Consider the following 17,824-nt stretch of genomic DNA (forward strand, 5'->3'; position numbering starts at 1 on the left):
GTCAGTTCTGAGAACTGCTGGAAGTAAAACAAACGTTTCTCCTTCGTGACATGACAACACGATGTTCAGTTTCCTCCGATACTGTGGATAACGAGTTATCTGACATTTCCTGATCAACAATACATTTCATGTTTTCAAAGTACAACTTGTAGCATTCGTACATATTTTAGCCAACTTCCTGAGCTTTGTATACCCCCATAGCTCAGTGGTGTGACTGTGCGACTCCAGTGGCCGCCCTGAGAGCATCGTGTGAGCTCGTATTTTTTTTTTTAAATTGCGACTTAGCCTGTGCGATCATGGCAAATAAATTCAAAAAAATCGACATTACTTTTCCACTTTTGGCCGTAATTTGCACGACCGTAAGCCTTAGATGTGGAACGTTTCCTCTGTGAAAATTCAAAATTCAAATGGCTCCAAGCACTATGGGACGTAACGTCTTAGGTCAGCAGTCCCCTAGACATACAACTACTTAAACCTAACTAACCTAAGGACATCACACACATCCGTGCCCGAGGCATGATTCGCACCTGCGACCGTAGCAGCAGAGCGGTTCCGGACTGAAGCCCCTAGAACCGCTCGGCCACAGCCGCCGGCTCATCGTTGAGGAGGCGAAGATTTCGCCATCGGAAATTTTGGGTATCCATCTCTCAATTCTGAGTAACGCCATTTACATTAAAACGATCAATGATGCCGCCCGGTGGCTCACGGAATCATATCAGTAGCTGATGGATAGTTTTCCGATCTTACCTGAGCCCACACCGGGCGATGTCACTGACGATGTGGCTTCTGCCATTTGCTGCAGGCAGCATCTGTGAAATTTCATCTCGTCTCGGGTTCAACAATCATGTGTTGAAAGTATGATCTGATCAACCAGTCACCTAGCTTGCAATCAGTGCTTTCTTCGCTAGGATTTCTGTGCGATTAAAACTGAGTCTCAGATCAGGATATGGCTTCACAGGATGCCACTTCTGTTAGGTAGTCGAGTAACGCTGCTATCCATAAAACTGTAATACCATTAAGTTCACGTAGATAGCGTTTGTAAACCGATTTACCGCCTCTTTTCATGAGTGACCATTGTCAATGTTTAAATACGTATAATAAACTTGAGTGTTTAAACAGTAGATTATTCTGAACAGATTTCTTGTTCGAATGGTTCAAATTGCTCTAAGCCCAATGGGACCCTTACATCTGAGGTCATCAGTCCCCTAGACTTAGAACTACTTAAACCTAGCTAACCTAAGGGCTTCAGACACCTCCATTCTAGTTACGTGGTACACTACTGGCCATTAAAATTGCTCCATACTAGAACTGACATGTGATAACATTTTCACTCGTTTTAGGTGCATAGATCCTGAGAAATCAGGATGGCCTTGGCACGCCTGGGCATTGAGTCAAACAGAGCTAGGATGGCGTGTACAGGTACAGCTGCCCATGCAGCTTCAACACGATACCACAGTTCATCAAGAGTAGTGACGAGCCAGTTGCTCGGCCACCATTGACCAGACGTTTTCAATTGGTGAGAGATCTGGAGAATATGCTGGCCAGTGCAGCAGTCGAACATTTTCTGTATCCAGAAAGGCACGTGCAGGACCTGCAACATGCGGTCGTACATTATCCTGCTGAAATGTAGGGTTTCCCAGGGATCGAATGAAGGGTAGAGCCACGGGTCGTAACACATCTGAAATGTAACGTCTACTGTTCAAAGTGCCGTCAATGCGAACAAGAGGTGATCGATACGTGTAACCAGTGGCACCCCATAGTATCACGCCGGGTGATACGCCAGTATGGCGATGACGAATACACGCTTCCAATGAGCGTCATCGCGATGTCGATGAAACACGGATGCGACCATTATGATGCTGTAAACAGAACCTGGAGTAATCCGAAAAAATGACGTTTTCCCATTTGTGCACCCAGGTTCGTCGTTGAGTACACCATCGCAGGCGCTCTTGTCTGTGAAGCAGTGTCAAGGGTAACCGCATCCATGGTCTCCGAGCTGATAGTCCATGCTGCTGCGAACGTCTTCGAACTATTCATGCAGATGGTCGTTGTCTTGCAAACGTCCCCTTCTGTTGACTCAGGGATCGAAACGTGGCTGCACGATCCGTTACAGCCATGCGGATAAGATGCCTGTCTTCCCGACTGGTAGTGGTACGAAGCCGTTGGGATCCAGCACGGCGTTCCGTATTACACTCCTGAACCCAGTGATTCCATATTCTACTAACAGTCATTGGATCTCGACCAACGCGAGCAGCAATGTCGCGATACGATAAACCGCAATCGCGATAGGCTATAATCCGACCTTTATCAAAGTCGGAAACGTGATGGTACGCATTTCTCCTCCTTACACGAGGCATCACAACAACGTTTCACCAGGCAACGCCGGTCATCTGCTGTTTGTGTATGAGAAATTGGTTGGAAACTTTCCTCATGTTCGCACGTTGTAGGTGTCGCCACCGGCGCCAACCTTGTGTGAATGCTCTGAAAAGCTTATCTTTTGCATATCACAGCATCTTCTTCCTCTCGGTTAAATTTCGCGTCTGTAGCACGTCATCTTCGTGGTGTAGCAATTTTAATGGCTAGTAATGTATTTATTATGCGAATCCTCACTATAGAGTATACATATGAGGCATCGTACAGGGCTGCCATATTTTGCTGGGACCTCGTTGGGATACTCTGATATGAGGGTGTAGAAATGAAGTCAAAAAATATTTAATGTAATTACTTCTTATCCAGAATACAGCTATATGGATCTAGTTAGGGATGTCGGGACAAAAAGTCCAAACCGTAACGGTCCCGATACACCGGGACTGATGGCAACCCTAGTCTAGTGGTGTTATCCACCTAAAATTGCGCACCTGTTAATTCATAGGTTATGTCTTTGAGGAGTGGCTCTCCCCGCAACTAATTTTCTGGGTTGGGAGATAAAACAACGAAGAAGGGATTTTACAAGGTACGACATATCCAACTGAAATGACTCATTTATAATAAGATCAAGCAAACGTCGGGAATGCTGATGGCTCCGTTTCACCCACTGTCGCAAATAGTCCCAGAGATTTGCTGTGGGATTAAAACTGTGTGATTTTACGGGCCAGACGGGAAGCGATAGGGTGTCTGAATGTTCATCAAAAGAAGGTAGGTGGAGGTTTCGCCCTGTAAACGCAGTCGTTGTCTTATTCAAAGGTGGGAGTGCATGAAGATGTAGAAGAAACGGCAATGCTTGGTCACCGAAACTCTTTAAATGAATTTCCTGGTACATGTTCATGGTAACTTGAATGAATAGGTTCATGTGGTCGTACGAAATAGAACCCCAAATCATCACAGGACAACTTCCGATCCCAGCTACAGCCTTCGAACACTGGGTGACAGACGTCTCACTGGTCCATTGTCACACTCGACGCCTTGCATACTTCTGAAAGAAGCGTTAGTGCGACTTATCAGACCACGCAACTCTCCTTCAGCCGGCTATTGTCAAGTTTCTGTGCTGTCTGGTCCATTAAGCACGTGCAGCTTCATGCCCCACTGTGAGCAACGGCCCTTGTGAGGTATCCAACTACAAACTTTCAGTGCAAGCAGACGCTTTCGGAATTTTCGCTCGGAACCTGGTTGGCATGGACCTTTATCCACTAATGGCAGCAGTTTCTGTCGGGTTTGCAACCGATTGTCATTGACAAGATGCGACACTCGTCTTCGATCCCAACCAATCGATTGTACGATGATGCTACTACACAATCCAATATTTCATCAAAATTTCAGAAAGTCGGACAACAACTTGTTACCATGTTCTGCAGTTGCGTATACTTCAGTTCCGTTGCGTTTGCATTTGGAAGAGGAGCGGAACAAAAGGAGTGGGAAACGTACTTGTGTGAAGCTGCGGGTTTCAGGGCGAGATAATAGAGGCATATAACAAAATTTGTAACAGGAGCTGCAAATCCTGCACGTAAAGTGGTCTGAAAGTTACTTGCGGATGGACGAGAGTACATATCACCGAGTGCTCAGGAAAGTGGCTCTTCATATTACGAGGCGGAACACTCACCTCAGAAATTTCATGTCTGAAAAATACACACTTACGATAACAGAGCGATTTCTAGCAGCAGAAGTATATTGTAGTTCACAGCATAGCACTCGAATACCACAATGCACATTGACGAAAATAATATGAGAAACATGTGAGGCTGTTTATAAAGCACTGAAGGAGAGACATCTGAAGGCAAATAACTGTTTCGTGCATACTATAGCCATTATGAAATACTTTCATTTGTACAAAAGTTCTAGATTTTCTCTTTTATAACCTCGGAGGTACATCCTGGCCGTACTTCACGGCTAATGACCAACGCAATTTTTTTTTGTATCTCAGGACTTTTCTTATTCTCTTTTGTACTTTTGAACCCGCAATCTACACTGTGCTTCATCTGCCTCGTACATTTCTATCAGTATCGTTGCAGATGCGACATACCCTGTAATTTTTGAAGACATGTTAGTGAATATTGGATGCCAGACAGCTGCGGAGAGCCTGTCGCTGCCAGCGGTTGAATTTCTCATTGGAGAAAACAGACGAACAATTTCTTTGACCAAATCTTCGGCGAAGCGCTACATTTGATCATCTAAATTGGACGAAATACACAATTTTTCACAAGTTCCGTATTACACTACGCCAGTGTATTGGACAAATCAACTTTGTCAAGTAAATTTGACAGTGTAATATCGGCCTTGAGCAGGGCTGGTACTTACTGTGTTCATCATAAGAATAAACCAGATGTAAACATTACACCGTGTATTCTTCCGCATTTGCTAAAATCTCATTGGATTTAGATCACGTGGAGAGGAGGTCAAACTGTCTCGAGAACAGTGATACGTTTCATGCTGTGCGTTACGCGCCTATCGACTGAGCGATAATATGGGACGACAGCTCCACAGACGCATTTAGGACAGGACAGGTCAGCCAGCTGGTCCAACTAACCTGCAGTGATGTTACGTCGCAAAAAGAGACGAGCAGACTAACGATATAGCTTCGAATGTCATTAATTTCTAAAGAGAATGAAATAATATTCGAGAAAACTCCAGTATCGCTGACGGGAAGCTTAACATGCTCTCGTTCTCAGCTAATATAGGTTATTAAAAGCAAGAGTGATGAAACCATAACTTAAACAAAGAGTAATATTTCTGCATGCTCTGTGTGTGATTGCAGGGATTTCACCGTATTTTTCAGTGTTGAAGTCACTGAATGTATTATTTATTGTCAGACGTCTGGTAATGTCTGAAATCCTTGCATATTGGAATCCAAGAAATACATTTCAGTACTTGAACTGTCATCTCCTACACTGAAGACGAGTAGATCAGCCGGTCGGTGTGGCCGAGCGGATCTAGGCGCTTCAGTCTGGAACCGCGCAACCGCTGGGGTCGCAGGTTCGACTCCTGCCACGGGCATGGATGTGTGTGATGTCCTTAGGTTACTTATGCTTAAGTAATTCTAAGTTCTGGGGGACTGATTACCTCAGAAGTTAGGTCCCATAGTGCTCAGAGCCATTTTTTTGGAATAGATCAATAATAGAATTCATGAAGAGATACAAGTGCAACATTTTCTCCTCTTCCTTTGTGGTGTGCGACTCTGTATCCCGCAACCATTCGGTGGCGATGTGTGACAAAAGCTTCCTGCATTAGTTCCAGTTCGTGTGCCACCCTCCCGATCAGCTGGGTTCTGTTGGGTTCGTATTGCAGTGGTATGGTAATTCTGCGTGGAGTATGTTGTTATAAACAAGGAGACGTGCACTTTTTCTTAAAATTATGATTAGATTTGTGTTAGTTAGCAAATAAATTATAAATACAGCATTTAAAAAAATAGGTACTCGAAACTCAACGGCAAAAAGGGAAATCAAAACGACCTTTCTAACATCGATCCTCGAATTTTCCGAATTACGATTCTAGAACACTGTCAACTCAGCTATAAATACGGTCCTCAGACTCTCTTAGCTTCAGAAAATCATTTTCACAGAAATCTTGAAAGCTGAATCTTTCTGTAAAGCTATGGAAAACATGTTTCTCGCAATGTTTTGATGGTGTGTTTTAATGAGTGTGTTTCAATATAGAGCAGAAAACAGCGCCAGTCAATTTCCCAGTACGTATCACGAGCGCGACAATCGGTGCACAATAGTACTGAGACTGAGACTGTACACGATTTTTGAACTAAAAACAACATAGCTAAAGTATGATTAAGAAAAACGTTAATGGCTATTAGTACCTTAGAGTATCCTAAAGTTTCATTTCCTGTACTATAGTAAAGTGAGATTGACAGGAACTGCAAAACAGCTCAGCAAGAATGACTAGAGGACAAATATAAGGATGTATAAGCACATATCACTAGGCCTAAGATAGATGCCGCCTACAGGAAAATTCAAGAGGCCTTTGTAGAAAAGAGAACCACTTGTATGAATATCAAGAGCTCAGATGGAAAACCACTCCTAAGTAAAGAAGGGAAAACAGGAAGGTGGAAGGAATGCATAGAGGGACAATACAAGAGTGATGTACTTGAAAGCAGTATTATGGGAATGGAAGGGGACTTAGATGAAGATGATATGAGAGATATGATACTAAGTGAAGAATTTGATAAAACACTGACAAAGTCGAAAGAAGGCCCCGGGAATAGACAATATTCAGTTACAACTCCTGAGATACTTGGGAAAGCCAGCCCTCGCAAAACACTTCCATCTGGTGATCAAGATGTGTGAGACAGGCGAAATACCCTCAGACTTCAAGAAGAATGTAATGATTCCAATTATAAAGAAAGCAGGTGCTGACAGATGTGAAGATAAACGAACTTTCAGTTTAATAAGTCACGGTTGCGAAATACTAAATGGTTCAAATGGCTCTGAGCACTATGGGACTCAACAGCTGTGGTCATAAGTCCCCTAGAACTTAGAACTACTTAAACCTAACTAACCTAAGGACATCACACACATCCTTGCCCGAGGCAGGATTCGAACCTGCGACCGTAGCAGTCGCGCGGTTCCTGACTGAGCGCCTAGAACCGCTAGACCACCGCGGCCGGCTGCGAAATACTAACACGAATTCGTTAGAGAAGAATAGAAAAACTGGTAGAAGCCGATCTCGAGGCAGATCAGTTTGGATTCCGTAGAAATGTAGCAAAACTCGAGGCAATACTGACCCTACGATTTATCTTACAAAGTAAGTTAAGGTAACGCAAACTATGTTTATAGCATTTGTAGACTTCGAGAAAGCTTTCGACAGTGTTGACTGGAATACTCTATTGCAAATTCTGAAGGTATCAGGAGTAAAATACAGGTAACGAAGAGCTATTTACAGTTTGTGCAGAAACCAGATGTCAGTTATGAGAGCCGGCCGGAATGGCCGTGCGGTTCTAGGCGCTACAGTCTGGAGCCGAGCGACCGCTACGGTCGCAGTTCGAATCCTGCCTCGGGCATTGATGTGTGTGATGTCCTTACGTTAGTTAGGTTTAATTAGTTCTAGGTTCTACGCGACTGATGACCTCAGAAGTTGTCGCATAGTGCTCAGAGCCATTTGAAGCCATTTTCAGTTATGAGAGTTGACGGACACGAAAAGGAAGCAGTGGTTGAGAAGGGATTGAGAAAGGATTGCAGCCTATCCCCGATGTTATTCAATTTGTGTATTAAGCAAACAGTACAGGAAACAAAAGAAAAATTTGGAGCTGTAATTAATGTGCAGATAGAAGAAATAAAAACTCTGAGATTTGCCGATGACATTGAAATTCTGCCAGAGACAGCAAACTACTTGGAAGAACAGTTGAACGGGTTGGAGAGTGTGTTGAAAGGAGGATATAAGATGAACATCAATAAAAGCAAAACGAGGATTCTGGAATGTAGTTTAATTAAATCAGGTCATGCTGTGGGAATTAGATTGGGAAACGAAACACTTAAAGTAGTAGATTTGTTTTCTACTTGGGCATAAAAATAAGTGGTGATGGTCGAAGTAGGTAGGATATAAAATGTCGAGTGGTTGGGGCCTCCCGTCGGGTAGACCGTTGACCTGGTGCAAGTTATTCGAATTGACGCCACTTCGGCGACTTGCATGTCGATGGGGATGAAATGACGATGACAAGGACAACACAACACTCAGTCCCCGAGCGTAGAAAATCTGCAACCCAGCCGGAAATCGAACCCGGGCTGTTAGTCGTGACATTCCGTCGCGCTGACTACTTTTTTTTCATTTTGTTCGATATAGTTCGTTGCGTTTGGTCTGGACGGACGTCAGAAGACATCCGTTTAAGTTGATCGTTGATGCCTTGATTCTTTTTTTTTATTACAGGGAGCGCGCAGCCCTCTGACGAAGACGCTGAGCTACCGTGCTGGCGACCACTCAGCTACCAGGAGCGGACAGGATATAAAATGTAGAGTGGCAATAGCAAGGAAAGCGTTTCTGAGCAAGAGAACTTTGTTAACATCGAGAATAGATTGAGGTGTCAGGAAGTCCTTTCTGAAAGTACATGTGTGCAGGGTAGCCATGTATGGAAGCGAAACATGGATGATAAACAGTTTATAGACAGAAAGAGAATAGAAGCTTTTGGAATGTGGCGCTACAGAAGAGCGCTGAAGAGTAGATTGGTAGATCACGTAACTAATGAGGAGGTACTGAACAGAATTGGGGTAAAGAGGGATTTGTGGCACAACGTGATTAGAAGAAGTGTTCGGTTGGTAGTACACGTTCTGAGGTATGAAGGGATCACCAGTTTTGTGTTGGAGGGAGACCAAGAGATGAATACACTAAACTGATTCAGAAGGATGTAGGTTGCTGTAGTGATGCAGTAGAGATGCAGACAGAGGGTAGGGTAGCATGGAGAGCTGCATCAGACCAGTCTGCGGACTGAAGACCACATCAGCGAAACGATACCTAATTCATAAGTGGTGTGCTACGGCTGCTGACCAATCGTCGCGTTTGTATTTGTTTGCATCTCGTTACTCTTACGATGACCAAGGTATAGTGGTGGCTGTGGGCCCGCGTGCAGAGGGCGGCCTGGGAGGCTGGCGGCAGCGCGGCGGCCAGGTGTGGCTGTCGGGCGGGCAGCTAGAGGCGCAGGTGTTCTCCAGACTGGCCGGCGCCACGGACACGCACACAGCCGCACGTGAGCCGCTCACGCACGGCCTCTCCCTGCATTCCACGGCTGCGCCACCCGTCTCCAGCCGCGGTCTGCCGGCGCTCCCACGCACCGCGCCGACGCTACCAGCCTCATACCTGTCCCTACCTGCTACCTGCTCACACTCCTCCAGCGCCCCACTCCACCTTGCGTCTGCGCCTTCCCTAAGGCCCGTTTTACACGAGCGACTTTCTGGACAAAATCGACTACTCAAAGTGAGTGTACGTTTTGCCTGTAAAGCCGTCGGCACACGGACTGTGCTGTCAGACGTTAACGTTGAGCGTGCTAAGTTCAATGTGCTGCTGAACGCTCAGAAACGATGCGACTTGTTCATACGGTGCGTGGGCCCCAACGTGGTACACGCGATCGCAACGCACTCCGGCGGCAGTTGAGGAATGTTTCTAGTTCGTAAATCACACTGTTTACTCAACGGTTCAAATGGCTCTGAGCACCATGGGACTTAACATCTATGGTCATCAGTCCCCTAGAACTTAGAACTACTTAAACCTAACTAATCTAAGGACATCACACAACACCTAGTCATCACGAGGCAGAGAAAATCCCTGACCCCGCCGGGAATCGAACCCGGGAACCCGGGCGTGGGAAGCGAGAACGCTACCGCAGTTTACTCAACGGGTCCGCGTAAAATTGCCACGTTAGCTCTATTAAAACGCACATTTCCTCCATTGTCCACGAAAAGGAAAGTACCATGTCCAATCAATAAGGACACACGCTTATAAAAGTTCCATTACAAACAGTCCGGTAAAAATTTGGAATACTTCTCCGCATAATATAAACATTATTTCATCATTCCCACATTTTAGTAAAACTCTAAGGTCAGTCTTACTTGATCACTGCTCCTACCCAGTAGCAGATTCTTTGCACGCGTGAATTACGAAGCGTAAAAGAAAAAGGAGCAAAATAGCTTTACACAAGTAGCGCAAGGTGTCATGTAGATCAAGCCAATCGAACACCCAAAGAAAGGTGAAATTATATTTACATAACATCATAAATTATAGTATATACTTATATTAAACTAATAATAAAGTAAAAGAACGTAATGAAAACGCCTATGTTAGGAAAAAAATTTACATACTGGCGAGTCGCGAACCACCGCCCAAAAATAAAAATTTGACCAATCAGTGACGCTACTCACCACGCTAAACTAACATTTTCAAGTTGTTTGCCATTCCTAGGATCTTACCAATCTTAGCACTTGCTGAAAGCTTTAATCGTAACTATGTTACTAACTGAATTAATTAATTATAACAAATTGTACCAAGAACAAGCGTTTTGGGTGCATCCTCAGTGTATTGCTGCCTTCAAATAGCATAGTCTCATAATACGAAAGTTACAATAATTCTTTTGCCACGAATGTGATGTTTCTCATTATTTTATTGCGACGGATCACACAGTTAACAACGGGTTTCCCTGTGATTCTCAATTTGCTAGTGCTCAGAAACGACATATATACATGTGGGTTTGAAATGGATGCCAATATGGAGCCTCACAACTTCCTGCTGAAGGGAGATGGCGTACATGTGACGTAGATGGCGTTATGCCATTTCATTGGTCAACGCTCAGACGCACGCTCAGAATATCTGACATGCTAGATAATGCTCTGCACGTTTGGAAAGACTCCCGAACGTGCTATTCCGCGCTATGTCGTCAGAAACTCGGCACTCTCAACGCTCAACGTTCGGATGCATGGTCCGTGGGCCGACGGCTTAAATCAGCAACCGGCCACGATTCGGGTGTGTGTATGACGTCAATGATCTACACACTGTACGGAGTATGGAGTTCTAAATTTCGGTGTATGCTGCCCGCTGTGCACGCGCAGAAACAATGGACTTTGGCAGCATGTACTAAAATGGAAAGTTAACGTATTCTGGCCGAGCTCACTTGTATTATAGAAATGCATTTTGTGCTTTCGTGTCTCCTTAGTCTTTAAGGCGTTGTTTTTCTTTGTTTACCTGACACACTGAAAAGTTACACAAGGTCATGATATCTTTTCGTACTAGGGTTCTCTTACAAGGTAGACAAAATATTTGAAGCATAGAGGCATTAACTTTTTCATCAGAATAAGAACGTAAAAAGACAAACGTGTTATACTGAAAATTATTTCAACAGCGAAAATCTCACAGTTATTTGACGAGAAAGCAATTTTCGATGTTTTTGGCACTTAACAATAAATCAAGATACAAAGGATAAGGCAAAAAGATTCTATTACAGCGTTCTAGGTATTGTTCAATGTGTTACATATTTCTGAACAAGTAAACGTATTTGTTCTGAAGTGTTTGGATGACACTTTTCGTATCTTTTCCCTTCTCAGGAAAAACTGGGCTTTTAAACTGTCACTAGCACAAACTGACTAACCATGAAATCGGAGAAAAATATGAAAACCAGATTGTCACAGTAAACAGTCAAAACTAAGCAGAGAACGACCCACATCCAACTGCACGTTGCCAAACAGCTCAAGTACTGCATGTGCAGAGATTCAAATTGCGAATAGGGAAGAACGATCACCACGATAAAATAAGGGAAATCAGAGCTCGTACGGAAAGATATAGGTGTTCATTCTTTACGCGCGCTTTACGAGATTGGAATAACAGAGAATTGTGAAGGTGGTTCGATGAACCCTCTGCCAGGCACTTAAATGTGATTTGCAGAGTATCCATGTAGATGTAGATACTCTCGAGCCACAGATAATACGTCCGTAAGAGTTCTGCGATATATCAACAAGGTAACGATGGTTTCAGCTGGTCATTTTCGTTTGCACGTCAGCTCTAAAACTACGTGGGATACGAGAACTGTCTGCTGCGCTGGTTGGCATCTGAACTTCACGATCATTAGGAAGAAATTGAAATATAGTGTAAAATGCAGAAACAGCCATTCATACGGTCACTATGAATTCCTCTTTGGTCTCTAATAAACACTATTACTCTTATTTGTTCCTACATTTTAATCCATATTTCGATTCTTTCGTAAAAAGCAAAAGCTCAGATGCCAAACAGCGCAGCATACAGTTCTCACATCACACGTACTTTTAGCGCTGACGTGCAAACGAAATTAGTCATTTATTTCTGGAATAGGCTAAGGGGGGAAGTGACAGGGATACACAAAGTACCCTACGCCACCGACTTTAAGGTGTCTTGCGGAGTACGGATGTACGAGGGGCCTTCAATAAGTAATGCAAGTTAGTTTTTACTGAGGATTACAGCACACCAAATTATTCTTCACTCCTTTGGATACAAAACCCTACGTTTCAACACACTATCCGTTCAATGCGACGGTCCTACGCCGCCTTATCGTGAGGGCCTGTATGCCCGCACGCTACCACTCTGCTGATCGCCGTCGGAGCCAGTGTCCTGCTGATTCAATAACCGCCCCACCATCCAGTGCATCCTTAATTGGGCCAAACAGATTTATGTCGGAAAGTGCGAGATCCTGGCTGTAGAGTGGATGAGGAAGAACAGTCCCATGGACGTTTGTGAGCTCCTTTCGGGTGCGCAGACTTGGGTAAGGTCTTGAGTTTTCATGAAGCAGGAGAATTTCGCTTGCATTTTTGTAGAGACGAACACGCTGAAGTCATCAATTTCCCTTGGGCAGCACAACTTTTTGCGGCCGGCTTGCACGCGGGAGCTAAGACATATTTGCGCGAAGTACTAGCGATGGTGATAGACGCTTCGCACAACGACTCACCGTGCTTTTGTTCACTGCCGCGTCCCCGTAGACATTCCGCAAGCGCCTATGAATATCTACGATGCTTTAGTTTTCCGCCAAAGGAAACTCAATGACGGCCCTCTGCTTGGAATGCACCTCAGTTACAGATGCCATTCTGAAACCTGTTTATAGTATCGGAACTTCATGAAACTATAGGTACTGAAGCGGGTATATTCCATGATTTCTCAAGACGAATTTCGCATTTTTCAACAGGAAAAAAAATTGTTGCATTACTTATTGAACGACCCTCGCAGATGAAAGTGTAAGTCGCGTTTCCTAGCATATAAGGTGTGCCGCAACTCGGCAGACACATGGAACTGACACATGTGGAGGCGTCCCTCAGCCTTCAGCTGCACCTGAGATGAACGCTGCCGCCCACGCCGCCACTGCTCTCATCCATTTCTCTGCCAGGCGCCGCTCTCCTCCCCCTGCCGCTCCCCCCCCCCCCCCCCCGCACACACACATTCCCATTCCTTTTCCCCAGTCTCCCTGGTGCGGCCAGTAAGCCGATGCACACTCCCGAGTTTCGTATATGTCTGTAGACACGGCGCCACCAGTTCGCACTTTAGTTTCGTCGTTTTGTGAGGCCGCGTTGTCACGTGTAAAGAGAAAGTTTTGGTAGTTGTTGAAAGTAATTGTACTGGAAGACTCTGTAAGTTATTTTAATCATCTGTACAACAGTTCGTGAATGGGAAGCACTGCTGTGATGTTTTAAATAAATTAATGTTGACTAAAGAAATGAACTTACAGATTTTTGTAGCCTTTTCTCTTGTCAACTATTTTCCTCAAAAAAGAACAGGCCAACTCGAACCATGGGATTTAATCCTTGCAGACGTGTGCTATTCCGCAGCTGTTTTGATTGCTTGCATTTTTCTTAATTCATACGTGTATTTACTCCCACAATTTTAATCGAATGGATTTTGCTCTGCAGCTCGGATATTGTCTACGAATAAGGTGGCAGGGGTAAAAGACAGGGAGCGAAAGGCTATTTACAATTTGTACAGAAACCAGGTGGCAGTTATAAGAGTCGAGGGGCATGAAAGGAAAGCAGTGGTTGGGAAGGGAGTGAGACAGGGTTGTAGCCTATCCTCGATGTTATTCAATTTGTATATTGGGCAAGCAGTAAAGGAAACAAAAGAAAAATTCGGAGTAGGAATTGAAATCCATGGAGAAGAAATAAAAACTTTGAGGTTCGCCGATGAGATTATAATTCTGTTGGAGACAGCAAAGGACCTGGAGGAGCAGCTGAACGGAATGGACAGTGTCTTGAAAGGAGGATATAAGATGAACATCAACAGAAGCAAAACGAAGATAATGGAATGTAGTAGAAATAAATCAGGTGATGCTGCGGGAATTAGATTAGGAAATGAGAGGCCTAAAGTAGTAAATGAGTTTTGCTATTTGGGGAGCAAAATAACTGATGATGGTCGAAGTAGAGAGGATATAAAATGTAGACTGGCAATGGCAAGGAAAGCGTTTCTGAAGAAGAGAAATTTGTTAACATCGAGTATTGATTTAAGTGTCAGGAAGTCGTTTCTGAAAGTATTTGTATGGCGTGTAGCCATGTAAGGAAGTGAAACGTGGACGATAAATATTTTGGACAAGAAGAGAATAGAAGCTTTCGAAATGTGGTGCTACAGAAGAATGCTGAAGATTAGATGGGTAGATCACATAACTAATGAGGAGGTATTGAATAGGATTGGGGAGAAGAGGAGTTTGTGGCACAACTTGACAAGAAGAAGGAATCGGTTGGTAGGACCTGTTCTGAGGCGTCAAGGGATCACCAACGTAGTACTGGATGGCAGCGTGGAGGGTAAAAATCGTAGAGGGAGACCAAGAGTTGAATACACTAAGCAAATTCAGAAGGATGTAGGTTGCAATAGGTACTGGGAGATGCAGAAGCTTGCACAGGATAGAGTAGCATGGAGAGCTGCATGAAACCAGTCTCTGGACTGAAGACCACAACAACAACAACATTTTCAGATCGCGAATGACAGCCTCAAGGGCAAGAAAAAGTCGCTTATTGTTTTTGTAGTCACAGCCACTAAAATCCTACAAATACCCACGCATAGCACTGACACACAAAAAGCGAAAAATATTCTCCGTTCCCCACTTAAAGTTTCAGTTTGTTGACTCTCTACCGACACACCTAACCTCAATACTCATGCAACTAGTGCCGCCGAAGTCGAAATAAGCTGAAAATGTTTACGTTTGGCAATGAGTTGCGCAAATGCGCACCGCACATGAGCAGCGGCCGGTAGCGGAGTTGCTTGCAACACAGTGACGTCGTGTACACTACGCTTAAACCCGCAGGCAAGTCGGCACTTCGCTGGCGCTCCGCTCCTGAGCATACCCCGCTACCCGGCGAGTACATCGGTGCTCCTTCCGTACACAGCGCGGTGGCGCCATCTTCAGGGAGGTCTCCCAGCGACGCTGCGTGCCAATTGTGGTGGAACAGGAAGCCTCCGATCGGTGCCCTCGTTGTTTCTACCCGCTCCCAGATTTTTCTAAACGACCGATAAATACGAGAAGCTTCTTGTGGCCGCCGCTGGCTCTAGAAGCTAAGCTGCTATAAACTGAAAGAGATTCCGCTTTAAAAGTCACTGCAAAACACCTTACTAGGGTGGTCATCTGAAACACTTACAAACCGCTAGTCATCGTTTTATACGGTTTTTACTATTCTACTTGAGTGAAGATCTTGTTTCTCTCGTTGACAATCCTGGCATTCGCAGCAGTTTTCCCGTTATGAATGATCATCCGCTAGACTCTACAATTCTGAGAAGTTACGGCATACTAACGAGGAAAACATGGCAAATGCCATAACCTGATTTCTCAGAAACTTCGCACAGTGGAAGTGGAGTCGAAATAAGTGATCACTTGTCTCGGATTATCCGTAGATAACTCGATCGTTTTTGAGAAAACGTCGGTCAAACTCATCGACTTAATTTAGATGCTGTTTAGAGCGCAGCCATCCTAACAGTTGCTAGCGTCGCAGCTTCTCACTTTTGCACCCCGTGTGCGAAACTCGATTATTGTTTTCAGTAATTTTACTTCTCGTCTTTTCATTTACCTACCAATGTCTGTAAAAGGTTATTATACGAATGCTTCTTATCAAGTAAGGGGGATACAAGGGCGTTATATTAATTGTAAAGATACAGCTGAGTTTCACATCGTGAAAGGAGATGTTCGGATCATCTGACTCACTCATTCACTGATTCATCGTCGCCCAGCCCAAACCACTAAGGATAGAAACTTGAAATTTGCGGAGGATGTTGATCTTATACTGTAGGCGTCGTTTAAGAATGGATTTTCCAGTATTCCATCCATAAGAGAATGAAATAGGTGATGAAAAGCTTTGTGAAAATACGTCGCTATTAAAGCCAATTTGGAGTTAGAACTACGAAAACTGGTATTTGGTTTCTTGGTCAGAAATAAAAAAAAAAGTATTTCGGTATTTTGGGAAATTCCAGCTCTAAGGGGTGAAATAGGAGATGAAAGGTTTTTTTGAAAATATGTTGCTGTTAAAGCAATTTGGAAGCTAGAACTTCGAAAACTGATACTTAGCTTTGTTGTTTTTGGAGATTCATCCAATAAGAGTTTTCAGCAGGGGATGACAAGTTCTATGAAAATCTTTCACCCTGAAAGCATTTTTGAAGCTACATCAATGGAAATTTGTAATTGGCATCTCGGTTAAGAAATACGAAAACTCGTGTTCCGTTGTTTTTGGGAATTCAACCCCTAAGGGACTGAAATAGGGGATGGAAGGTTTCTTGAAAACTGTTGCTGTTAAGGCAATATATAAAAGGCTATATCTTGACTGAGTCGCTGCCCAGCCCAAATCGCTGAGTATAGAAAATTTAAATTTGGAGACGATACTGATCTTATACTGTAGGCATAGTGTAAGAAGAGATTTTTCGAAATTCCACTCTCAGGGTGATAAAATAACGGCAGAGAAGTTTTTTTTGGAAAATATGTCGTTTTTAAGCAATTTTGAAGCTAGACTTACGAAAATTCTTATTTAGTTTCTCTATCACAAATAAATAAATCTGTGTTTCAGCATTTTTGGAAATTTAATCCTTACTGCGGTGAAATTGCGGACGAAAGATTTTGAATATAAATCTTATGTTTATTCATCAGGAAGATTTGGTGCATTTTTTTTTTTTTTGGATGATACCGATCGTAGAAATATATGAAAGATAGAAATTCCGGACACCGCGACCAACTCACAGGGGCAGGCTTCCCGCAGCAACATATTTTCGTATGAATCTTGCTCTGAGAGAAGATTCGATAACACTACTGAAGATTTCACGTTTTGGCAACAATTTTGCCGCAAACTAAACATAAATATAATTTTTTTCGAAAACTGGCACTTCCAATGGGTTATAAATCACGACACATTTCAGGAATTTCACCGAAAACAATTTCAAATCATTTTCTCATTGATTTACTGTTATTTTTTTTTTAAAGTTGATTCACCAAGCACACAATTACTAGACGAATATACATCGGAAAAATTCGTGTCGTGCTCTTCTACGGAGATGAAAATAATAATCTGTTTTCAAATGCGGGGCATATCACGAATGTTTTGTAGACGATGATGCAGTATGTACCTACTGAGGGCTGCTTATTTTGCGCTGTTTAAGCTAATTACTAAGGAAGTTTAAATAAGATTCACCTGGGTGTGAGGCCGCGTCATGGCGGAAGAAAGATGCCGGTGTTTGCCTGCTACAGCAGACGGCGTTGGACATCCTGATGAATTCGACTCCGACGGCGGAAGACTGCTGTCATGTAGTAACGGAGTCCTTTATCGGAAAAATGACGTAAAATGATAATGGTAATGAAAGTATATTCGCCTGCCCAGGCGTATTGTCTTTTTTTGAACTAATTTTCACTCAGCAGCGAGTGCACATTGATCTGAAACTTTCTGGCGGGTTAGAAGTGTATGCCGAACCCAGATACTCTTGCATTTCACTG

The sequence above is a fragment of the Schistocerca nitens genome, chromosome 4 (assembly GCF_023898315.1).
Source record: "Schistocerca nitens isolate TAMUIC-IGC-003100 chromosome 4, iqSchNite1.1, whole genome shotgun sequence".
NCBI lineage: Eukaryota > Metazoa > Arthropoda > Insecta > Orthoptera > Acrididae > Schistocerca > Schistocerca nitens.